Source organism: Crotalus tigris, unplaced genomic scaffold (genome assembly GCF_016545835.1).
Source record: "Crotalus tigris isolate CLP2741 ecotype Arizona unplaced genomic scaffold, ASM1654583v1 scf7180000018371.15429387391:27106975, whole genome shotgun sequence".
Taxonomy (NCBI): Eukaryota; Metazoa; Chordata; class Lepidosauria; order Squamata; family Viperidae; genus Crotalus; species Crotalus tigris.
In genome coordinates, this window is record NW_024096970.1 from 12,467,870 (window position 1) to 12,495,456 (window position 27,587).

The following is a 27,587-nucleotide window of genomic DNA, read 5'->3' on the forward strand; positions in this document are numbered from 1 at the left end:
TACCTTGCTTATAGACTTCTTAAGTGTATCTTGTGGGCCATTGAGCAGAACATGATACTCTGGGATGAGGTTTTTGTTCCAATCCATTCTATATACATCTGAATTAGTTTTTTTCTACCTCCGTGTCAGATTGACATCAGGTCAGCTATCCTACATTACCTCTATTATCCATCAAGACTGGAAATGGACATTTCTCCATTGTAGCCCACCAGAAAATATATAAACCAGAAGATATCCACAAATGATGGATAGAAAAAGATGTAGCATTCCAGATATCTAGACAATGAGTATTCAGTCCACATGACCTTCAAAAGCATGTGTCAAGTACAGGGCAGGAGTTCACCTTGACGGGACCTTCTTTGCTTCACCTGGGGAATGTTATTGTTTTCAAGACCTAGAATTCTTTCTCAGATACCACTAGCATTGCTGAAGGAAATGTATGAAATGCCAACCTTGCTGTTGAACTAATGGGTAGCAGAAGTTTCTGAAACATTGGACATAAAGAGAATGAACTTTACCTTATGTATTTTTGGAATTCCAATAAAAAGATGTTATTTTATACTTCTTCATAACAGAATGGAAGGGACAAACCATAAATTTTCTATACATAGTAAAGAATGATATGCAAGTGAAATATGAAAAGCAACACACACACACACACACACCCAATTTCAGGAAATGCTATTTGTGAAATGTGTTTCCATGTAGAAGAAAAATCTCTTTTTTAGCTATTTCTGTTACTAATTAACTTGCTATACAGTTAATATACAAAAGGAACCCAGAGATACACAGGAGATAGATTAAAAAGTGGTATTTTAAAAGACATCTATTTAACTAGCAAACCAGTTTGTAAATGTTACTACTTGTGAAATATTTGATGTCAAAATATTATGTCAAGCATTTAGGACAACATATAAATCCTCTACCAGAGGATCAAAACTAGACTTATAGTTAGTAAGCATTATTACAATAAGATCTGTAATAATTACAGCGAAAACCTCTGATTTGGGGCATTCAGTAAATAAATGTGAGTTGCCAATAGTTCTTACAGTGGAGATGTTCATTTGGCAGTTATATGCATGCCTGCTTACCAACAACTTTTAAAAGTTCAATGGGACTTACTCTCACAGATTCAATGTCAGAAGTATGTGCATCGTTTCATTATATACACTGTTAGAATACAAGAAATACTATGTGGTTGTGAGGTTATTTTTAGAACTGACATTCTTAGAAAACATACTTGTGGCTAAATTGGACCGTATTTGTTTCTATGTATGTCTAGAAAACAGAATATGGCACATGTAGCATAGGTACAAGTAAGGCTGTAGCTCAGTATACTCCTCCTAGTATATAAATAATAAATATATCTAATTAAAAAGAATTATGTGAAATATGCAGTTGATCAAAGCTATCAATAAGCGACAGAGATCAACATTTATGATCTCACCTGGTAATGATCATGACACATAGAAGACTGCAATTAAGAATGTAAGAGGAGTAAATTTAAGGAGTGTGAAGGAGTGAAATTAAGGAAAAATATATATGTTGTGCATTGCTAAAAATAAGATGGATATAATATACTTGAGAAAATATTTTCTCATCAGCTGGAGGAGAAATGCTGAATGTAAGACAAAAGTGAAGAGCTAGAATAAATTAGGCATGAAAGGGCTAAAATGAAAAAGCATGGTGTCACCTAGACAAATACATGTGTGTGAAAGTAGAAACTCACTGACTGGAAATATTGCATGTCTGCTCCAGAGAATGGTGATAATGGAAGAAACAGGGATGTGTTTCAGAGAAATAAATATAGTTTACTGGATGGATGTAATCGAGGAGGAGCAGAGGAAGAGGAGTATGAGGATAAAATCAAAAAGCAAAGTATGAAGCAATGTTTATAGATGTTATGGAAGCAAGGATGATTTGCAAGACTAGAAAAATTATGGAGAGATAAAGAGAAAAGTGTTAGTCTAAACATTTTTTCTTATCCTGCCTCTTCACTTACTATCTCTTACTATGTATGACTAGCATGTATATCCATAAATGTATACAGCATCATTGGATCAGGAAAAACTGGTAGGAAAAAAGCAATATTTTCTAGTAGGATTTTGGTGCTAGAATAAGACTTTTGTGCAACTAAATCAATTAGCACTGTTGCCCTGTAATTAAAAATAATAATTTCTTATTGATTGCAAAAAGAATTACAGAAATGAAACGTGACATACAAATATGTCTTCTATGCTTCCTTTCAAAAGAAAAATTCAATATGGATTGACAAAAGCATGCGCCTTGGGCCGTTGGTCACTTTATTTCCTCTGTAAATCTTAAAGACATGAATAATTAAAAAATTAGCTTGTCCTTCCCTTTAAATAGTTGCTGCATTACATGCTGCAGTGTTGCTCTTGCAAATTGAAAGAGAAATAAAATCAGACTATATAGGAATTTGTAGTTCTGTAGCAGTGATCTCTTCATGAAAAGATCTATGTTGTCATTTCAACTGAATAGGTATATAGTTTTTGAAGACCAGCATTAAGTGACGCCTGTTCCCAGGCTTAACTGAAATTTAGATATGAACAATATGGCAGGACCACCATGTAGAGGAGTTGGTTTACATATAAAACTTGTCCCTTTAATAAAACCATTGTAGAATTATTTGCAATTATGATAAAGTAATTTCAAACAAATCCCTACATATTACTGAGGATTTCCATAATGCATGTTGATAGGCTTTTGATTTATGATTTGGAAATATGCTAGAATAATATACAATAAGCTCATGAACATGGAAGAATCGTTCAAAGAGAGTAAGAAAAACATATTTGAAAGAGTTGAGCAATGCCTTGGGATCTTGAAGGAAAGCAAGTTAAATCTAAAAAGTTTCTTTGAAAAAAGGTTTTCTTTGAAAAAAGTTTTTTTTCTTCAGCTTGGCACTCCTCATAAAAAACACAAGTTGTTCATATTAAATTGAAAACTGTTGAACCCATTTAGGTTTCTTATGATAAGTTCTTTCTATAGATAAGATAAATTATTATATTAAGAAACACAACAACTATTTTCTTTTCTAGTATTTTTAATTACAGAATTTAAAACCAATCCACAGACAGGAAGCTTTTTCTATATCTTTTAAAAAGCAACTAAACCAGTGGTTCTCAACCTGTGGGTCGGGACCCCATTTGGGGTCAAACGACCATTTCACGGGGGTTGCCAAACAACGCAGTCCGCCATTTCTTCCCCTTTTCCTTAGCTGTACTACTCCCTTTTATTCTATTGGCTTTTGAAAGCCAATAGAATAGACTCTCTTGAATAGAGTCTAATTCTATTGGCTTTCAAAAGCCCATAGGAATTGTCCAGGCTGTCTCTGCCCTGCTGAGCCTGCCAAAAGTCCCATTCTGCAAACGGTGCTGCACCAGTTGAGTAGTCCTCAACTTACGACTGGTTGAGTAGTCCTCGACTTACGACCGGTTGGGGATCGCGGCATTAAAAGGGTTGAGAACCACTGAACTAAACTTTTTAAGAGTGCCAGTTTGGTGTAGTGATTAAGGCATCAAGCTAGAAACCATAAGACTGTGGGTTCTAGTCCTGCCTTAGGCATGAAGCTAGCTAGGTGAGTTTGGGCCAATCACCTTTTCTCAGCCCTAAGAAGAAGGCAATGGCAAACCACTTCTAGAAAAAAAAAACTTGCCAAGAAAATTGCAAGGATTTGTCCAGGCAGCCTTTGAGAATCAGACATAATTGAACAGAAGTGGGGGGGAGTGTTAATTTTTTTTAAAAAAAAATTGAATCACACTTTGCACATATTTCTAAACCTCAAAACACTTTTCTAATTCTAATACTTCATTTGAAAGAAGTATGTAGTCTGCTGAATAACCAAATTTCAATCTGTTCTTTAATCCAAACCACACAACTCAAGTCATACCAGGACTCAAAATGATAAAATTCTTCAGATATCTGCCTCCAGATATTACATAGATCTACATCAACCTTTGGCAACCAATGCTTATGGCCATGCTAGCTGAAAAATCCAAAAGTTGTAGGGCTTGTACAACTGGGATGCTCTAGATTGCAGAGACTGAGCCATCCCACTGCTCAGCTTGTTTCTGTTTCTATCAGACACTGGATAAGTGATCAACCCAATACCTTTTTACTGCTAGTCTCAACACCAGCCAGTCCTGACAGAAGTCAGTAGAATCAGTGGCAAATAAAGAAGTAAACCACCATCTCTTCAAATATTTGACATTATTTTTCTTTTTTTAAAGTTTATTTTATTGCTTTTAAAATGACAGAAAAGGGAAACAGAAACACAAAGATAATTATGTTAAAAATGCATACTTCTTTTTCTTTGACAATATATGTATTTTTGACATTATTGTTCTTTTTAACTTTCTGTTGGGCCGCAGGGCTCTGCTCTGGGCCCAGTGCTCTTCAACATCTTCATCAACAATCTGGATGAGGGGATAGATGGGGAACTTATCAAATTTGCAGACAACACCAAGCTGGCAGGAATAGCCAACACTCCAGAAGATAGGCTTAGGATACAGGAGGATCTGGGCAGACTTGAACACTGGGCGCTATCTAACAAAATGAAATTCAATGGTGAAAAAAGTAAGGTTCTACATTTAGGCAAGAAAAACCAAATGTACAGGTTGCTTGCTCAATAGTAGTAACTGTGAGAGGGATCTCGATGTCCTAGTGGACAATCATTTAAATATGAGCCAGCCATGTGCTGCAGCTGCCAAAAAAGCCAACACAGTGCTAGGCTGCATTAACAGAGGGATAGAATCAAGATCATGTGAAGTATTAATACCACTTTACAATGCCTTGGTAAGGCCACACTTGGAATACTGCATCCAGTTTTGGTCATCACAATGTAAAAAAGATGTTGAGACTCTAGAAAGAGTACAGAGAAGAGCAACAAAGATGATTAGGGGACTGGAGGCTAAAGCATATAAGGAACGGTTGCTGGAATTGGGTATGTCTAGTTTAATGAAGAGAAGGACGAGGGGGGACATGATAGCAGTGTTCCAATATATCAGGGGCTGCCATAAAGAAGAGGGAATCAAGCTATTTTCCAAAGCACCTGAAGGCAGGACAAGAAGCAATGGGTGAAAACTAACCAAAGAGAGAAGCAACCTAGAACTAAGGAGAAACTTAGAAACCAGTGGAACAACCTGCCTCTAGAAGCGGTGAATGCTCCAACACTGGAAGACTTTTTTTAAAAAGTGGCAAATGTAAAATACTGTATGCATTTGTTAAGATGCACAAATCTATTCCCTTCAGTAGCTATTCATGCTTTAAAAGAGTTCATGCATAATGCAGATAGCACAAGGTGAACCTAAAAGTGCTCTATGATATTACAGATGGATATGGATATTGTATATTAATGACTTGTCGACATTGCTTAAGTATATAAATCAAGAATGTATTTTGTGACAAACTTAATTTTCAGCAGAAAGTTAAGAAAAAACTGGATGGGGAATGATGTAAAATTACAAACAAAAACCCAAACAGTTTAGGAAATCAGTATTTCTCTTTTGATTCTAGAAATACATGAAAGCTATAGGTGGAAAAATACTTGTCAAATTCAGGAGTATTCTGTCAGCTATAATCATAGGTGCCAACTACTAACAAAGTTTCATGAAACTTTGCCATGGAAACAAAAAAGTCTTGAAAGGAAGGTGTCAGAAAGCAAGAGGGTCCCCCCCCCCATTCCTTGAGTTCTGGAGCAACAATTTCCTTTTTTTTTTTTTTTTCCTTTTAATGACCCTGTAATCCCTTGCACTGGGGTGGAGTCAGAGCAACTGAATTGAGCTGAATGTTTACTGGACTCAACTGGTCAAATAACAGAGAATAAATTAAAACTGTGTTCCAAGGCCCAGGTGGTCAAGATATAACTTACAGAGGTGATCAATATAGAGAGGTTGGCTTTCTATTGTGTACATATAATGTATGTCTGGTCTACGAAAATTAGATCAACTTAGGGAGATGGTCAATATAGGAATGTGGTCAACTGTGGAGGTTTTACTGTATCTGCCATTACCTAGGAAAGTTCTACCTCTAGGCCATTACACCACTTGGAGCAACAATTTCAACAACAACAACAATAACAACCTTACTCGGAACTGCCTATATACACAGACATTAACCTTAACAGCTCTTAGGTCCTTGGTTAGGACTTGAACTGTTAAGTTTTTACCAGTCCAAGACTGAATCGAATTGAAGCTTAAATCTTAAATAATAATAATAATAAAGTTGGGCGACTCTGGAGGAAGAAATCAATGGTTACACCAATAGTAATAGCAGCTGTTGTAGCAATACTCAAAAGGCTGCCTAGATACTTGGAAATGTTGAACTTATTAGACCTGAATATCCTGACTTTGAAAAAAAAAAAAAAAGCCACCTTACTCAGAACTACCTATATACTCAGACATTAGGATTTGAACTGTTACATTTTTACCCCTCCCAGACTGTGAATTGAAATTGAAGATTAAATCTTAAATAATAACAATAACAATGCAACAATTTCCTTAATAAAAAAATCTCTTCGTAATGGAAAATCAATGTAAAAATGAAGATTTGGGTTTACAGTTAACCAGAGAACTTTTCCTTTTGAATTCTGTGTAATAACAAATTTCTAAAGGAGGAATTCAATTCTTGAATGTGTTAATGCTGACATCTGAGAAAAAGTATTTCACACAATATCAAAAAGGTATAGACATTTTAAGGCAGGTACAGAACAAAACTGATATTTGGATCCTCCAGGGCCAATTGTTTGTTATTTTCTTGAAACTGGTCCTATTGTTCTCCATCTCCAGTTTTGGAGTTCTAGTTACGAAAACAACAGTGGAACACTCTTTTCGTATTTAATATTCAACATGTCAAGCAGAAGGCCTAGAACTTTGTTTTGAAATATGCTTGCCAGGAGTTCCTTTCTCATCTTTTTTGATATTCAAGGTTCCAAATTGTGCTTTTTCCTATTCACTTCCTGAATGAGTTCACACAGCTTATTATGCCATAATGTATTTCTTTTTACTGGCTTAGTATCTTGTATGATCTGTTCCTATGCAATTATTCATTTAATATGATATGGTAAAGCAAATCATTGAGTTGTGTGTATATTTACTTCCAACCTATATTTCTATGCTGCCATAATTCCCAAGGAATCATGGTGGAGAAGGAACCTGAGTATGCCCTCTTGGAATGAGTACCAGACAGGTAGGATCCAGTTGAGACAGACAGTCTTGACGGCCAAGCCATTTAGGGCTTTGTAAATCAATACCAGCACTCTGAATTATATCTAGAAGTCTATTGACAGCCAATGGAGCACAACTGACAACTAATGTGCTACATATGAATAGTGGCTCTTACCTGCTAGTATGTGGGCTGTTGCATTGCAGCTTTTGAATAGTGTTCAAATGCTGCCCCATGTTTAGTGCACTGCAGTAATCTAACAGGGAGGGGACAAGGGGGTGAGGTTACCTTCTCTAGGAAAGACCACAGTAGTACACTAGCTAAACCTGGTGCAAAGATTTTTTCCACAACAGTCACTGCTTGTCTAGTGGTAGCTATGAATTTTGGAGGCCAAGTAAAAGATCTGCTTTTTCAGAGGGAGTGCTATCCCATCCAAAATAATCACTGGCAGTGAGAGCACCAGATAGTGGCAATCTTGCTGGGATTCATCTTCAATCTGTTTATCCTCATCCTGAAACCTATAACGTTATTCTGGCACCAAAAGTATTCCAAGAAAATCTCAAGTAGCACAACGAGGATAACAAGACAGAATTGAGGTTATCTGGAGCTTCAGTTTTATCTGACTTTAAGCTGCAGGACAAAAAGTAAGTCTTAAGTTACTTCATTGTCTGGTACCATGTTTTCTTTTTCTGCAAAAGCACAAACCAGAAAGACAACTTTCAGGAACGTTGATCCCTCAACAAAGATCAAACAGATGTTTTGATTTATTTTATTTTATTTGAAATGCACTGTTTTTAGCTATTAAGCATTTTTTCTATTAAATTTGCCAGTCTGCTAGGATTTCGTAAGTTTGTGACAACTTTTTATGACCTACAACCAACACTGATTTCCCTTTCAGATTCCATTTACTGAATATGCATCAATCCTATTTTCCCAGCAAGACAATATGCCATGCTCTTAATTTTCTTGTGTTTGTCTTTCAAAATCTCTGTGAAGTAAGTTCAGTTGTAGAGCTTGAGTGCCAAGGTCAGCTCCATTACTAAGCTAATTCTAAAGAACTTGTTTTGGAATTTTCCAAAACTTTTGTCAGTAGGAGTACCAAACTAGATCATGCAGAAATAATGAATATTTGTCATGCTTTAGTTATTGAAACATTTACTAATCTATTGTAAATATTGTAAATCTTTTTAAAGAATGTGAGCTTCATAATCTAATAATTCTTCTCTGACTTGGATTAAAATCTATGTAGCCAGATTCCCAGATTCTTCCCTCCCAGGTAGCACTTGCAATTCACAAAACTTCATTTTATTATCGTCGAATACTAAAACAAATTTCCTTCTCATCTCTTAATTTGCAATCATTGCTGGCCACCACTGAAAAAAGATGGATTAATGTTAGTAGTTGGCCTTACAAAAGACTAAAAAGACAAATCATCATATTTGTACTATTCTAACTTTTTAAAATTCCTTCAGTTTATATCGTCTAGTGGACTGATTATGTAGTGGTTAGCATGCTGTATTGCTGGCTAACTCTTGTCACAACCTGGAGTTCAATCCTAATGGAGCTCAAGGTTGACACAGCCTTCCATCCTTCTGAGCTCAGTACAATGAGGACCCAGATTGTTGGAGGCAATGTGCAAATAATGCTGTTATTTTGTAAATTGCCCAGAGAGTGTGGTAAAATGCTATGGGGTGGTATATAAATATAAATATTATTACTATTGCTATTCTGCCCTGGAGCAAAAGTCAATGCATAAAGCATTTCTTCTTCAAATTTTTAAGCCATCACAACAGCCTTGTGAAGCAGACCAAACTAGAAGAAAAAAAGATTGGCCCTAAACCAGTGATGGCGAACCTTTTAGAGACCGAGTGCCCAAAAACTGGCCCCGCCCCTGCTCCACTCCTGCCCCACCCCCACCCTGCCTGCCCTCAGGGCCACTCACTGCCTCCAGGGCCAGCCGCAGATCACCCAGGCAGCCCAGCAGCACCATGGTGGCCACACCCTCTGCTTGTGCCCCGCAGCATCAACTGTGCACAATGAGGTGTGAAGGCAGAGTCTTGTCTATACTGCCTGGCTGCCATGTCCTTGGCTGTGCTGCTCCACACGGGCCACACTCAGGGGGCGACTCTCCTCCAGGGAGCTGCTGGTGAGGAGAGGGTCACAGGGGGAGGCGAGGCTGGGGCAATGGCACATGTGCCCACAGAAAGGGCTCTGAGTGCCACCTCTGGCATGCATGCCATAGGTTTGCCACCACTGCCCTAAACCATTGAGTCCAAGACAAGCTGTAAGTTTGAATGTGAGCTTCTCCATCCCTAGTCCATTACACCATATTGAATCTTAAAAATAGTACACTCAGAAGGAAGTTTTGGCTATAAGCACATTGTCCTTCATTTTGTTTTTGCCTCTATAACTTCTATTAATCTGTTTCAATGTTTGCATATTTTCTTGGCTAAACCAGTTCTTTATAGATCTTTTATGTCACCTTCAAGTTCAATGTTTCAAATATCATTTTCTTACAGTAAATTTTTCTAACAGTATAGGGGAATTAGGAGTAAGTTCACTGCATTCAGTAAGGCTTATTTTCAGGTAAGTGGATACAGGATAGAAATCTTAAAATCCTAATTTCAGAAACAGAGACAAGAGTGAGAAAAGGTGGGTAATGGAAAAGCAAGGATCAGCAGTTTAAAACTATTATATTTTGAATCGAACTGACTCGTTCTGTTGCAATTGAATCATTATTTCTGGGATTTATATGACATATTTTATACAACCCATGCAAAGGGGGAAATATGATGAACTTTTGAGTTGGCAGCTTTCTGGGAGATTTGTGTGCATATTAACTGAAAATGGAATTGGAAACCAAGACTCAATCAAGTTTTCAAATCTGCCCTACAGATATGATAATCATTTTTCTCTGAACCATTTTGAACTCTTCTATTTCTGCTTACTTTCACTCTGGGAGGCCTAACCCTTTCTTGGGCTTGGAAAATTAGGCAACTGCAACACTACAGCCTTCATAACATAGACTCCCTGTGTGAAGGAGATGGGCGATTCAAAAATTAGATGATAGACATAGAAAAATATATAACAGAGATAGAGATAGATTAGATTAGATTAGATAGATAGATAGATAGATAGATAGATAGATATGAAAGAGAGAGAGAGAGAGAGAGAGAGAGAGAGAGAGATGACTTAGAGAAATGATATGTTACAGCTTGCCTCCAGAAGCAGTAAATGCTCCAACACTGGAAGTTTTTAAGAAGAGACTGGACAGCCATTTGTCCGAAATGGTGTAGGGTTTCCTGCCCGAGCAGGGGGTTGGACTAGATGACCTCCAAGGTCCCTTCCAACTTTACTACTATTACATTACATCACCTGTTTCTCTGCACTAAGACTTCTCCACTAATTCACTAAATGCATTTGTTCTTGCATTTAAAAGAAGAGAAATTCAATACATTAACAACAATAGCAAACTGATGAACTGGCACTAAAGAGACCCAGGCTCAGAAACAGTTTCAGCCATGAAAGCCCACTGGGTCAGTCACTCTCTTTCAACTCAACGTGGCTCATAGGATTGTTGTGACAAGGGAAAAAAGGGGGGAGCAGGTGGCATATATGCCAGATCTGGATCTTCAATGAAAGGGAAGATATACATCTAATAAATAAAATGCATAAGTACCATTATGTTTTGCTGTTGCAGCAGGAAAGACCTTGACAATTAGAAATGTAAGATATGTATTTTAAGCAAATCTTCTTTAAAAAAAAAAATCCTAGACCCACTGAGTAAAATTAGTTTTAAACTTTGGTGTTGGACAAGACTCCTGAGAGTATTGAGGACAGCCAAGAAAACAAACAAATGGATTATTAAACAAATCAACCTAGAGTTCCCACTTGGGGCACAAAGGACAAGGCTCAAATTATACCACTTTTGACACATTATGTGAATATTCAGTATTCTAGAAAAGCCTCTAATGCAAGGTAGATGTAAGGAAAGAGAAGAAGAGGATGGCCCACCAGCAAAGTAGATGGACTCAGACTATGGCAGAACAGCTTTCATCCTGAATGAGCTAAATCTTAGCACTGCATCTTTTGAGATAAAACATTCCTATTCTGCATACAGTGAAATTTACATTCCATAAGAACTTCGGTGCAGCTAGCTTTCTCATTAACCTTGCAGTTCTAAACCACAGCAAAGCATTTATCTTAGCACATTTTAATGATCTCCCATTTGCCTTTTTAGTTTTTAACTTTTTTGCTATATATTGCATTTTGTAAGCTGCCTAGAATCTACTGGAGTGGGTGGCCATAACAAATCTAAATAAATGAATAAATTTAAATTTTACCATATTAAGATCAGATCTACAAATATGTGTTTATCTATCTTGGAACTGTACAATTTCAAAATATATTTATTTATTTACTACTTTCCCCACAACAACAACACTATGAAAATATTTGGGCTAAGAGAGAGTGATTGGCCCAAGGTCGCCCAACTGGTTACATGGCTAAGGTGGGACTTGAACTCACAGTCTCTTGCTTTCTAGTCTGGTGCCTTAACCCAGGGATCTTGGCCCTTTTATGACTTGTGGACTTCAACTCCCGGAATTCTTTAGCCAGGCATGCTGGCTGAGGAATTCTGGGAGTTGAAGTTCACTAGTCATAAAAGGGCCAAGTTTGAAGACCCCTGCCTTAACCATTAGATAAAACTGGCTCTCCAATTCCAAGTCCTCCTGGCACGCAAGTTGGATTTATGGGAACTGCAGCCCTAACAGATCACGAGGGTGCTAAATTGATAAAAAAAATCTGACAAGAGGAATGGTTTACATTGCTATGTAAAATTGCGCAAAAGAAGAACGTAGCATATGGATACTTCTAAGTACAAACTGCTGGCCAAACTGTGCTTGTGTAAAGAAGTAATGGAATACTTTGCATGCATTTGCATGAATTTGCACCTCCTATTCTGCATAGGTATATTCTCAATTTCTCAATCACAGTTTTGTTCCATATTTGTTGAGAGAGTGGCTAGCACTTTAAAGCCTTTCTTCCTTGCAGCTTTAAAAAGATGAACTAGAATTTCATCAGCAGCCACTGCTTTCCTATCTGATGACTAACCTGTTATATCTCAAGCCTCGCTTTTTATTGGAGTTGATTTGTCATTATGTTTTCCTGTCAACATTGTATCATTCTATAAATGTGTTCATATACTGCTTTTTTTTTAAAGGTCATTGGCTTCAGTTTGATCTCTTCCATAATTCCCTTTAAGCAGGCCTATCTTAGATGTAAATTTTCTTGTGATATGTTTTTTAAAAATATTGTTCACTTTCCTTTTATTTTTGCTTTCCTGTGTTTGTTGACATTTTACATTAAGATGTCTTTCTTTGTCCTTTCCTATTTGATCTTGAAAGTCAGTCCTCGTCAACATACATCTCTCTTGTTCCCTAAGGCTTTCATTCTATTTTTATAACAGTTTGTTCTGAAAACCACTTGGACATTTTCCTACTTGAAATTTGGGGCATATATATATATATTTATCTTGGTTCTTCCAAGTCCATATGCACATTTTTAGCTCTGATTATCCTATTTGCAATGAGATCCAATCATCTAAAAATCCAAGTCTTTTCCAAGAGCAAATACCATTCATTTTATCAGTTTTATTGCATAACCCAGATTTATAGAGGTAAAAACACAGGCAGATACCTGTATTCAAAGAAATCAGACCCCATTTCTATAAATCAGTGATTGTTCTGTAGAAGCACTGTTCTACGGTTACATTCCTGGAGTGAATCATGTCCATGTTTTCACTAGATCATATTCTGACTGTCAGTCTTGATTAATTTTTATATTTTTTCCTTTCATCTTGGTTGAAATGCTCTCAATAACATTTAAATATTTTAACTCAGTGTCATGGTTTTCTGTCTTCCATTAAAAAAGCTGCTCTCACTGGCTTTTGCCAAAAAGTCAGCTAAATACAATGCTGGCAGCTTTTTCTGGCTATTGTTTTATCTCCTGTCATCAAGTTAAGCACATACCTTTTCTTTGGATCTATATCAAGGACATTATGAATCTTAAATCTCTGTTGACTGTATTTAACTTAAAACTTATTGAACCTATTATAGCCTTCCCCCAAAGTCAAAATAGTACCCCTGTAAAATTACCAGCTCCTTTTCAAAAAAATATCCCTTAATCCCTGTGCTTTTATTATACTTAATGTCCATCTCTTCCAATACCTATTTGTTAATTTCTTAAACTTTTCCCTAGGTCCTTTAGTCCAATGGAGATAATTCAGAATAGACCCTTTTCTAAAACTCAAAGTTTGGAGCCAATGCAGAGAGGCAATGGATCTGGGATTAAGTCTCTAATTCAAATCCCCATTCGGTCATCAAGTCCATTGGGAAACTCTAGCAAATCACATCCTTTTGGCCCAGTCTATCTTATAACATTTTGTTGTGACATAAAAATTCTTTGTAAGCTGCTTGCTCTTACATATAAATTCGATCAATCAATACTTCTACACATTTTTCTTTGCTAATTTCTAGTATCCCAGATAGAGACAAAGCACAGGATTAGCAATACCAGCACTTAGACTTATATACTGCTTCATAGGGCTTTACAGTCTTCTCTAAGCCAAGGCTTTTCAACCAGTGTACGGGTACCACCTGTGGTACATTGGCACCTGGCAGGTGGTACGTGATCATCCTAGAAAAGTGGTAGCGGGGGAGGGGAATGAGCTGAACCGGTGGCAGCACCACACAAACTGAGCGAGAGATGGTTGGAGCTGCAGGGCTGTCAGGCCTCAGCGGAAGCGCCAGGATCAGCACTTCTTCGGGGCTGTCAGGGCTCAATGGAAGCTGGAGCTCGGCACTGATCCTGGCACTTCTGCTGAGCCCAGAAGAACCCCCATCAGCTGGAATGTTGCAGCATCTCCAGAGTCTTGTAATTTACATTCAGATGCTTGGCAACTGATTCATATTTATGACGGTCACAGTGTCCCAGGGTCATGTGAAGTGACCAAAACCTGCTGCAACCACCCAGCAGATGGGGGAAATAAAAACCCAACACCCCCACCCCACCCCCACTGCCAATCCTCAACAGAAATGCTCACAACAATGAAAACCTCGGGCTGGAGGAAGAGCACCGCCGGGTGGGCAGGCACGTGTCTTGCTCAGCTGTGGCTTGGGGGGCATTTTTTTCAGTGCCATTGTAACTTCAAACAGTCACTAAGCGAACTGTTGTAAGTCGAGGACTATCTGTACTTCATCACTTTTTTCCTTTTTTTTTTTTTTTTGGTCATCAAGTTTTTGACACCTTGCTAGGCGACTGGTGGTACTCGGATGTTGCCATATCCTAAAAGTGAAACAATGGGTGAAAAGGTTGAAAAGCCCTGCTCTAAGCAGTTTACAGAGTCAGCATATTGCCCCCAACAATCTGGGTCCTCATTTTCCTGACCTTGGAAGTACAGAAGGCTGAGTCAACCCTAAAGCCAGTGAGAATCGAACTGCTGAACTGCTGGCAGTCAGCAGAAGTAGCCGGCAATGCTGCATTCTAACCACTGCACCACCGTGGATCCTGCTCTTATCTACAGCTATGGGTTAAATGATATCAAAATGGTGGCCATGATCAGGCAACAGAGCCCCACCCAGAGCCCCAACTTTCTAAGTTGTGTTTTATTTTGGAATCTCTATTGAGCCAAGGACTATATTGGAAAATTGAATGAAACATAAAGTGCAAAATATAATTATGTTTTTTCAGGCTGTTTCTTGGACTTTTAAGTGCAAATTAGATTCAGTTATATGGATTAAACACAATCCCACAAGATTCAGTGTGTGATCCTGTTTTTTTCTATATTTTTCATTAATAACTTAAATGAAAAGCTAGAAGGAATATCAATCATATTTTAGATAACAAAGAGTTGGAGAGGAGAGCTAATAACTTAGAATACAGAAAAAAAAGGTAATATTGACAGTTAGAAAAATTGGTTGAAAATAACAGGATAGAATAGAAATCAAAAGAATGCCTTGTTTATGGTATGTTGATTTGTTTTTTTAATCTTACAATAATAGTAAATTATAATATAGATAACATTGGCAGTATGATGTGGCTGCAAAAAGTGCATGTTTAGATTTACATTGCATGAACAAAAGTACAATTTCTTAATTATGCAAAATTATGACTCTAATTCATTCTGTGTTTGTTAGTCCTCACTTTGAAGATGTCATCCAGTTCTGGACACCATTTTTATAAAACGATTCACACAAATTGAGAAAGTGCAGAGAGAAAGGCACTGAGGCCAATCAGTTGACTACGAAATACGTTGAAATGAATTTTTAGTCTTAACATTTAGTCTTTAAGAAACTCAAATGATAACACTCTTCAAATATCTGAAAGGATGTTATAGAGAAGACCATGTTTTGTTATCTCTCCTTCCAGAATATGTGATATATCCTAGTGGATTTAATTAGAGAAACACAGATTCCATCTGAATATTATGAAAAATTTCCTAACAGGAAAGGTTCTTTGACAATGGAACCAATCACTGTCAGTGGGGGGGGGGGCTCCTCTTCTGGATATGTTCAAGCAGAGGCTAAACTGCCATCTGTCATAGACTTCTTAATTTGGACCCCAGCACTGAATTGGACTCAATGGCCTAAATGGCTTGTTTAATTTTTTTAATGCTCTGATTGCTAATCCTCTCTTTGCTGGATTCAATCTTACATTGCTTTTGCATTTTGCACTTAATTTGCTATTTTTAATTGTTGCATCTTGTTTTAATACTGTCAATGTATTTTTTTGCATCTATATATGTATTCATACATAAACAGATGCATGTATATGCATGCACACAACAATGAAAATCAGGTTTGATGCCAGTATTTTGGTAGGGCCCAAGGCTGGTGCATGCTCAGAGATCCAGAGATCACTCACAACCGCACACGAGAAAGAGAGAGAGAGACAGACAAACAAACAGACAGAGAAAGAGAGATTCTTTTTCCAGATCTCAGTCCACTAAGCAGTTGGCACTAGCAACCCTTTCAATTGTCCACAAACTTCACTCCCACTAAAAGAGAAATTTGCTCCACCAATTAAAAAAATGTAGACACTTGCTTAATCTGCACCAGTGGGAGAAATGGCACCTGCAGTTGGCATCTATCTTGGATACTTTAAGAGCAGAACTGGGGAAAGAGACAAAATTTTGAATGCCTCCTCCCCTGCATCTTATTCCAAACTGCTTTGGACATTGTTTCAAGGACAAGGCATCCATGGGAAGGGGGCAAAGGTAGAAAGATAATAGCCATGACCATGCAGTCAGAACCCTTTCCCTTTTTATGGGTGGAATCACCAGAGTACATGTAGGTGCATACCATTCATGTTGCCAAGTAGCAATTTTGTTTTATTTTTTCTAGCTGATTGGCTACCCCAGGTTGTTTTTCATTTGTTTTGCTCAATACTTCTGGCTCTCATGAAGATCTGAGATTAAGAAAGGAATTTTCTTCGATGATTTATTACAATGAGGTAGTCGCTGAGAAATATTTGGGGGGTGAATTATATCTAATCTAAGAACTTACTAAGGTTGGCTGGCTGTCCAACAACAATGCCAAAGGGTCAATCCTCAGTCAAGGGAATTTGAATTGAGATACACCATTGGACCCAGTGGCTGGGCATTGGTTTGCTCTGCTAAAGCTATGAAACATGGATAACAAGTACCTCTAATCCCCTGGTGATTACATTTTATAAGGAGTTTGATGCAGATTTGCACCCCTGCTATATCTTCTTTCTCTTGTGCCTTCAATTTAGTTGTGACCTTATTTTCTCCACTCCTTTTAACACTTTACTCTGTGTCTAGCACAGTGGTTCTCAACCTTTTTAATGCCGCGACCCCCAACCGGTCGTAAGTCGAGGACTACTCAACTGGTGCAGCACCGTTTGCAGAATGGAACTTTTGGCGGGCTCAGCAGGGCAGAGACAGCCTGGACAATTCCTATTGGCTTTTGAAAGCCAATCGAATTAGACTCTATTCAAGAGAGTCTATTCTATTGGCTTTCAAAAGCCAATAGAATAAAAGGGAGTAGCACAGCTAAGGAAAAGGGGAAAAAATGGCAGACTGCGTTGTTTGGCGACCCCCGTGAAATGGTCATTCGACCCCAAATGGGGTCCCGACCCACAGGTTGAGAACCACTGGTCTAGCATCTTCATTTAACAATTGGAAGACAACAGTCCTAAGCATTGCACTGTGGTACTTTGGGAAATTTAACCGATGGCTAGATTCAATTGCCTAAAGCTGCAAAAAATATGGCCCCTGCTATCAGGTAAACTAAGCAATCAAACTAAGGATCTTTATTAGAAACAGCCTGATAGGAAAACAGGAACTTTGTCATCATTAGGAATATGTATGGTTAGTTGCAAAAGATCTAGCACTCTAAGATTTAGGTACTGCTTATCTTCTTCTTATTCCCACAGTCCCCAAAAGATGTTGTCAAAATTAGCAAGGGGAAAATAATGAAAGGCTTCTCAAGAAGCATTAAAACATATAACATCTGGCCTCCACTTAGCAAGAGATGGGAGGGCTGGACCAGAGGGAAATTTGCCAGGAGATAAGACTTTTCTGTGTGAATGTGTGAACAAGCCTTCAGATGACGAGTGAGAAATGAGAAACATAAACAGAGCAGGAGTATTATGAAATGTTACTTGTTTAAAATGCTAGAAATTAAAGAACGCTCTTCTGCAAAAAAAAAAAAAAAAAAAAACCCAAAATGTATTTAATATGAAATCACAATAACTCAGACAGTACCGTGAGATGGATCCAGAGGGAGAGAACTTTTTACTCCCCCATAATAGTTGGCAAGTGGAGGACTATGAGATGGGAAGCAGTCTGGATGACACACAAAAGTTTTAAAAAGTGACTACTGGCAAAAGCTCATTTAGTATGTATGTGTGTGTATGTGTTTATCTTCAAAACTATTACATACACACACACACACATCCACTTTCCCACCACCAAGTTTTTAATGTTCCTCACAGTTAATTTATCAAAGAAATCTCAAGACATTTTCTTGGTAGCCAAGGACCACAAGCACAGAAATAATCCATTACTACATTTCATGTCCGTGGCTATGAATCCTCATTAGGGGGACCAAGAACAGGGATGTGCAGAGGTCCCCAAAAGATATGTATCTATCTAAAGAGTCATGCCCTAGTACCACTAGTAAAACAGAACTATGATCCTGTCTTCCCGACACTGCATCTTCCTGATTCCTGCAGTATTCTAGGGAGAAAAGCTCAGATCACAGAGTATTTTCATGATGTTGAAAGACAGAAGGTAGAGACAGAGTCACCACGAGAGAAATGTTAGAAGGGAGCATGATCATGATGGCAAACCTTTTGAGCTTGGCAAGCCAAAGATTTCAAAAATGCCCAAATTGACTTTGCTGACAGGTCACATAGACACTCCACTCCAAATAAAAGATAAATAATTATGTATTTATTTATTTTTAAAAATGCAGTTCAATCTTGTTTATGAACTCCAGCATCTGCCACATACCGCTTACCTTCAGGTGCTTTCTCTTTCTGTTTACAGGCCCCTGTGGTTTACCCAAAGCAGCTCGGTGTAGCATGAGGACTTCATTCTTGAAGTGGCTTCAGAGAATGTTCTTCTGCAGCCCTGCAATCTCTGAAGACCATGCATACCCCATTCTCACACACGTTTTGGAGGCATTGGAGGTCATGGTGACAGCAGGGCTCTCTTGCAAGGGGTGTGGGGGCCATGCAAGAGCACACCCCATTCTTGTGCAGCCTCTGCAGTCTTTGAAAATCATGTAACAATGGGACACGCTTTTGAGAATAGTTGCTGTCAGGTGTTGGTGAATGTTGTGATGTTGTGACATGTCACCTTTGACACATGTGTCATAGGTTCACGATCAATGGAGTAGGATGTTGCTGCCAAATATTTTGATTCCTACAGTCATAAGTCGTAAGTCGTAACAATTTAATAAAGTAAGAGTAGCCTTGCTAAATCAGATCACTGTAAATATCTCTGAGGTATTGATATCATGAAATGAACATACTCCTTTTCAACCATTGTTCTCTTATGCTTAGATCTGAAGTCATGCTTCTCCACTTCAGAGGTATCATCAAGTCTTTAAGAATAACAGTCTTGTCTTGTCCTCCATGTATTTATCAAATTCTCTTTGAAAACATGGTCATCACCAAATCATATGGTAGTGAATTCCAAAGGTTACTTATGAGTTTGTTAAGAGACACCATGCTGTGCTTGATTTTATAGATCACAGTCATGTCCTTCCTCAAGATAATTTTCTAAGCTAAAGAGACCTAAACACACTACTCTTTTCTCATAAGGAAAGTTGGAGCCCCCAATCATTTTGCTTATCTTCTTTTGTTCTTTTACAGCAATGTTATATCATTTTTCAAGTGTGACAATTAGAATTATACACTGTATTCAGAAATGATATACCATAGAAGGCCCTGCAACATTACGGAGAAAATCTATCTATGTGGTCACTAGGAGACAAAAATGATTTCACAGCATATAATCAATCAACATTGGAAATTATCAATATCTAATGATCCTAACATATATTCATCTTTTTCACAACTGCCACATACTTAGTTAACCTCGTCACTGCCCTATCCACTATGACTATATGTCTCTATAAATCTACTGTATGTCATAGAATCGTTGCAGGCAGTTCAGTCCCCGACAATATATTTGTCATAGTTGACCAAAAGCACTATGGTGCTGGAAGAATTACTATGAGCCTAATCTTTATTCTTCTACAACTTGATTTCTTGCAATGTGTCTGTGTCCTTGTAAACCATGGACTTTTGCTTGGAATCTGACAAAATAGATTTGCTCTGGCTCAATTGTTGATGAAGAACTTTACCCATCTCATTGGATTAGAAGTAACATTTGTCTAGTGCCTTTATCTGTCAATACTTCTGTTCATTTGGATCCTGACTCTTTTGAACTTTGATAAAGTCTTGCTGGTCAGGTCAGGCAAGTAGAAGAAAGAGAACATCTAAATTTGTGTCTGTCTCTCTAGCTCCTTTTATGACATATGAACTTGTTTTCTGGAATAGACAGTGTTTAGATAGTGTATATTAGCTAGGTAGAAGCAAAGTTGTTTCTAGGTTTGATATTTCTCTTGGCAGTTCTAGTAATTTGCATGGCCAGAAACACCTTTGTCCAGCTTTGAAATGCAGGAGTAGCTAGATAAAACAGATGCAGCTATAGTGACTCGTGCCTAAGTCATGTCTCATTTAGGTCACTGCAATATTTTTTTATGTACATTTATCCCAAAATTGCAGCCTTGGTCTGCTCCACTGGATGTCAGTTTGTTTCTGAGTGGAATCCGAGTTTCATTCTTAAAATCATAAATAGTTTAACAGGATATCTTTAGGACAAACAAACTGATGTACTATGAACTTTTCTGCATGAAAACATTTTCTGCATCTTGCCACAGATGAATAATTTTTAGAAGTCTCTCTGAATATCCTACCAGCAAGAAAGGCTAAGCTCAACTCAGTTTCATAAAATGTTTGTCTCCTGTTTTTAATTTTTCTATCTAAGTTTCTAAATCAGGCATGTCAAACTCGTGATGTCACGTGATGTCGTACAACATATCGGGCCAGTTTTGCCATTGCCGGCAATGAGGTGGGCATGGCTTCTAAGTGACGCGTCCGGCCCGCGGGCTGGCAGTTTGATACCCCTGTTCTAAATTATTCTCAAAGTCTTAAATTTACCTCAAGGAGGAAAGAACAGCTCAGAAGTAATTTCATGTTAGATAAATATTCTTTAATCACCTGAGCCATTGTTTGGCATTATACTCCAGTCTGGGATTATATTTTATAATTCAACATAGAGCCCAGAATCTTATAATCTGCCCACCTCATCTACAGAAAGTTAACCATGTGGAGATAGCTTGCATGAAAAATCTTCTGAAGAATGAAGCTCTGCAATCTATCAAGCTAAACTGCTTGAAGCTTTTGTTCCAGAAATCCCAATTTTGAAAGTATCCTCAGATTTTCAAAAAATACAATGATTGCAGGTTCACAAGAAATATGTTGCTACTCTTCTTTTTCTAACTGAAAACTTCAGCAATTTACTTACCACACACACTGAGGAAAAGGACTTCATTACATGATGCTACAATTAAGGAGAAAGCATCAAAGCATATTGTCACATTGAAGTACAAAACAATGGCTTATTTCAAAATGCATCTGTTTCTCATTAAGTACAGATGTGAAACATTGGTAGAAACCTTTGGTATTATCATTGTGTTGTTGCTTTCCTTCATTTTGCATCACCAAGTATCTGGCTTATTCAAGCATCTTTCAATAAAATGGGTTTTAATCCAATTAGGTAAAAATAGCCTGACATTTGAACAGCAATTGTTTATACTTTCAGAGTCCTTTCCATCACAACATGTGCCAAAGTCTTTGTAAATTCAAGGAAAAGTCCAAGTTATATTTGCCAATTGCTGATATGAATATTTCCAACATAAAATACTTTATTTTTGTCACTTTCTTTCCTTTTTCTTCAAAAAAGGATGCAAGGTATATTTGAGAACACACAGAGTACTTTTCTTTGTGATTGGATTTGCTTCCTCCTAATAAGTATCTGTGACACATTTATATCTATTTCTCTCTCTCTCTCTCTCTCTCTCTCTCTCTCTCTCTCTCTCTCTCTCTCTCTCTCTCTCTGTGTGTGTGTGTGTGTGTGGTTATGTGTGTGTGTGTGCTAGCAATAGTACTAGCTCTTAGACTTATATACCGCTTCATAGTGGTTTTACAGCCCTCTCTAACCAGTTTACAGAATCAGCATATTGACCTCAACAATCTGGGTCCATTTTACCGACGTTGGAAGGATGGAAGGCTGAGTCAACTTTGAGACAGTCAGGATTGAACTCCTGGTAGTGAGCAGATTCAGCTTGAAATATTGCATTCTAACCACTGTGCCACTACAACTCCTCACACAAAGACAGGACCAGAACAAAAGAAAGTATATTAATTGAATTAAGAACTACTAATTCAAGTAAGAATTCCATTTGCAAATTAACTGAACCCCAGGTACAAATATATCAGAAATTCTCTCATATAATCCATTTTCCTATCCAGTGAAAACACACAACACATACACATTCACCCTTTGCCTTTCAGCAGAAACAACAAACAACTTTGGTATGAAAAGATCCATCCATCTGGTACATTTCCATAAATTAATAGTTCCTTGCCTCTAAAATGACCAGCAAAATTTATATCCAGCTGTTTCATTAAAATTAAGAGCATTGATGCTTTTGAACTTTGGTGTTGAAAAAGATCCCTGAGAATACTGGGGACAGCCAAGAAAGCAAATAAATGGATAATTAAACAATTCATTAAATAATTTTCATCTGAGGCACAAATAACCCAATTCAGATTATCCTACTTTGGACATATTATATGAAGATCCAGCTCTCTGGAAAAGGCTCTAATGCCAGGAAAGTGAAGGAAAGAGGAAAAGGAGTTTACAAACAACAAAGTGGATGGATTCAGTTAGAACAACAGAATACACAGTTGAAAGGCCAGGTTAAGAACCAATCATCATGGAGAAATCTATGTGGTCACTAGGAATCAACAACAACTCAATAGCACATCATCATTTCAAATTCTACATAAATTGGCCAGAACAGATCTAACACCAACTATCTACATGTCAAGGCTGATAGAAGAAAGGGCTGTGAAAAGCAGCATGCCTTAAATAATAGTTATTCATGTGAAATAGAGGAAGAGAATAACTGATCTCATGTCTGGTCCATGAGGCTCTCAAATGCTTCTCTTTGGGCAATGAGTGATAAAGAAAACTCCTATTCCCCAGGATTTTTCTTCCATTGTTATAATGAGACAACTGTTGAGCTTTAAATAATGCAGGTAACCTCCTTATAATATGCATTGCTATAGACATTGAAGGCACCAGCTAGAAAGCAGCTATTGCCCTTTGTTGCTTTCCTTACTTGACTCATGTGAAAATTATCATTATGGATCACTTTCCACTCCCTCCCTGCACCCAAGCATAAAGATAAGATAACCTTTATTGTCATTTTTTTTACTGTGGGCACCACGGCACACGTCCAAAATGAAATTTAGTTGCCCACTATGAGACATGTTTCTCTATAGCCACACTGAAGTTTTACATCATGACACCAAGACATGTTTTCCTTACATATGGCAATGGTTAAATGAAAATTGTAATGACTGGATCCAGAAAAGCTCTTTTAGGCCACAGAAAATTAGTTTAATCTGCAGATGTGATTTATGCCTGTAAGGAGGCAAGCCTTATTATGAATAATGCAGTTAACTTTTTTTTTTAAAATGTTCTATTTGCCTTTTTACCTGTTTAGAAGAAACCAATTTCAGGACTTCAGAAATCCTCACTTGCAGTTCCAAGAACTAGCCCTATCATTGACAGCTGGCAACACCCTGGTTACTGCTGTATTTAGGGATATTAAGGGGGACAGAATTAGCTGGGTTAAAGTGGGTAAGTTAATCAACTAAAGTAATCAACTAAAGGTTGATCCTTGGTGAAGGCTGGAAATTAAGGGGCACTTACTCATTAGCACTGAGTGCTGGCTCTTGATTAGGAAAAACTATGTAGAGGAATAGATCTACATAGTATTCATGCCTCTCTAATTGTACTCCTCTTCATTACAATACAAAGGGAATGATCAAAGGAGAAAAAAAGAGGCAATAGGAATCCAGGTCATGTGGATTTTGTACATTAAAAAGAATAAAATGTTATGAAGAAATGACAGACACAAGTAAGCCATAGGTAGGGTATAATACATTCCAGGTTCTAACATTTCTTAATCCATTAAACTGGACTTCCAGTTATACATTTTACAGCTGAGAGACATATTTTCATATGCACTAAATGTACCAAATGTCAAGAGCATCCATAGGCGGTTGCTATGTATATAATCAGAAGTACATTATAGTAATGTCACAAATTTGTACAAATCTATAATGCATGCAGGAAAGATACATAAATTATGACAAAGTTTTATTTTGTTTGTGACTAGAATTATCAGTGATTGAGTCTATTTGGATTCTAGTGAAGAGTGTTCTGCTAAAATTTTAATCTGAAGGTTTAATTTTTAGATTGAAACAGATCTGAAGAGATTTACTTATAGACAACCAGAAAAAAAGGCAAAGATGGTGGTCAAAGACATCTGGAGGAGCAGGTCAAGGCAGGTGCAAATGCAAGCTCCTCCCCTTTTTATGTGATACACTATGACATCTCTCTCTCACACACACACACACAAGGGTGGAAGTTGTGATACAACAACACAATGGTTGTTTTGTCATTTTGACAAAAATCATTGTATCCTGAGAATCCCAGCAATTAGCCAAAATGGCAATTCAGATTCAGGAGCTTTAAATTCAATGAGGAATTAAATTACATCAAAAAGATTTACCCTCTTTTTGAACTCTTTTGTGAAACTTAAATCTCTCAAACATCTCACTTGTTTCTGGTATGCAATATTTTGCAAACTTTTTACAAGACAGGCCCATAATTCTTTTGCTTTTCTTAAGTAAGTTTAATGACTTTAAAAACATCAGCTGTTGCCTACCCAATTACATTAATGAAATTGCTATTTTCTGTTCATCTTCTTTGGTTGCACAACCCATAGCCAACTTATAAATATCAAAACTCTGCTTAATGATTCAGCAGTCATCTGAAAATATCAGCTGTTTAGAAATCTAGAGCTATTGTAACCTCTAAATAGAAATGATCCTTGGCTCCATTTGTTGAGAAAGGTATAGTTTTATTAGAAGATAAGGTTGTGGCCAGTCTGACAGCATCATTTCTTTTGTTTAATTCTTTTTTCTCTTCCTCTTTCTCCCCAAACTTTTCATAACATATGCTATTCTTGTATTGCTAAAAGGGAGAGCCCAAAACTAAGAAAATCTCTTCTATTATTGATTTATTAAATCTGCAAAGCAATCATATTCATACAGCAAGATTAATATTCTGCAGACAATTACAGTTGTTTTGTTTTCATTTTACTTCTAAAGAATTTCAACAGCAATACTGCCATTCCCAATTGTCAAGAAACCGTATATCCAGAACTCAGAACCATTGATATGTAAACAGGGAAGCTAAAGCTCAAAATAGGTTAGTGAAAGATGCTAAGAAAACAAAGACTTCTTGAGATATGTTTTTTTAAAATAAAATAAATAAAAATAAAAATAATTGTTCATTGACGGTAACAAAATACTAAGAGGTGTTTAAAAAATGTAGAACAATTCAAATTCTGTTTTAGATTATTATTTTTTTTGGAAAGAACATAGGGCAATTGTGAAGAGCAGGATAAAGAGGTAGTATTGAAGGTTGACATTATCAGAAACACAATCAAGGAATTTCTGTTTACTTTGAACAGATTTAATCCCCAGGCACAGATGAATTGCATTTAAAGGTACTGAAAGACTTTGCTGATAAACAGAACAAGCACACAGGAAAGTAGAGTGGGGTTAGGAAAGCCTGATAAAAAGCAGCATTGTAATGGAAAAGTTGCCCCTTTTGAATGTGCGTCATCATATTTTACCCACATACAAAAGGGGTGGAGCTTGTACTGCAACACTGCATGATATTGTGACAAAAGTATAAAAATCCTTTGATACCTGCAGATAGATGATTGAACAAATGATGTTCCTGTCTTCAAAAAGGGAAAAAGGAAATCTTGGAGACCTGTAGACCAATTTGTTTGACATCAGTCCCTACAAAGATTATAAAATGAATTATAAAAGCAATGAGCTGAAATACAGTACATTAAAATATTGTGGTTGTTTCTAGATGTCAACAGAGATTGTCACGAACATGTCCCACAAGGTTGATCATATCTCATTTTTTGATCTGATTAACTTAATAAATTGTGGAATGATGCAGATGTGATATAATTTCAACAAAGTATTTGATATTCTGTAACATTCCAATTCTGAGGTCATAATAGAGAACAGGAAAGCATGACAATCAAGTGGCTACTTAACTGACTCAAAACCAAACTCATTAGGAATAGGTGCCATAAGTTTCAACCTTAAGTCCTGTCCTCTTCAACAATTTACTAATGACTTGGATGAAGAAGTGGAGGAAATGCTTGTTCAATTTTCAGAAGTTATAATTGGGTAGGATAGCTAATACACTATTGAAATAAAATTCAAAATGACTTTGACAGATTAGAGAAATAGAAACAACAAAATAAAATGCAAAAGGGACAAATGCAAAGGATGAGAGCTATCTAGTTTGGTAATCATGCATGTGAAAAAGATCTTAGAAAAAGAGCTGATTATAGACTGAATACAAGTCAGGTGCTGTGACTACAAGAAACAGAAGTGATATTGGTTCCAAATAACAAGATATGTTTCCATTTTATGTTGCTTGGAGAATAAAATTACCAGAGCCAATCTTTAGTGTTCTGTCTAGTTTTGGGGTACCTTGCTCTAAAAAGGGTTCAAGGGATTTTTTTAATTTTTGTGTTTTCCATCTCAAACATGGCAGGAAATTAAAATATGATCAAGCTGTCGGAGGGGTTCTGGAATCTGCTGTGGCTTCAGTTTGCCCACACTGACTCTAGATGGTTTTAACCATATTTCAGCTAGCATAACCAGGAATCAGGGATGAGTGGAGATGTGGTTGAAAACAATTGAAGGAACCCACACAGAGTTGTATATCTGTGTAAATGTGATTATAAACAACTGAATAATAATATTTCCATAGTCAGTACCTCCTTTTGCCAATCATCTACATTTATCAAAGAGGAAGTTGAGTTTTTCCTGACAACCACCATAAATTCGCAAGAGATTCAGATAATCGGATTCTTGTGCTTTTGATTCAGGCTATTTCCATTATTTCAATTACAAGAGCAGCTAATTTACAATGCAAAACAACCCCCACCATGCTTTGTTCACCATTCCTTCAACATGTAGGCTTATAGTATTGTATTTCGCTAAGACAGCTTGTGATTTTAATGTAATAAGGAATGCATAAAAAAGTATGTTATGTTCAAGCTGTCTTTGTAAGGAATTATGATGAAAGCGTTTTGTAACGCTCCCAATAAATAAGATGCCGAGTATGGTGAATTGTGAATTTGAGTTTTTCCAGGCTAGTTCTGCTGTAATCCTACATGTGCCTCACAGCTGGTAGATGTGTTCTTCTGCAAACGGCTGAAGTTTAGGAATTCATTGGATTGCGGGGGTGGGGGTGATATAATAGATCCAACTTTCTGGGAACCAAATTTACCATCCCTGGTGAAACTTTCCTTTCCTTAAGAAAAGCAATGAGATATATTAAATAGTTACAGACTCATTTTCAAATTAGCCAGGAGGTTTGGAAGAGGCTGCAGCAACTTCGTGTG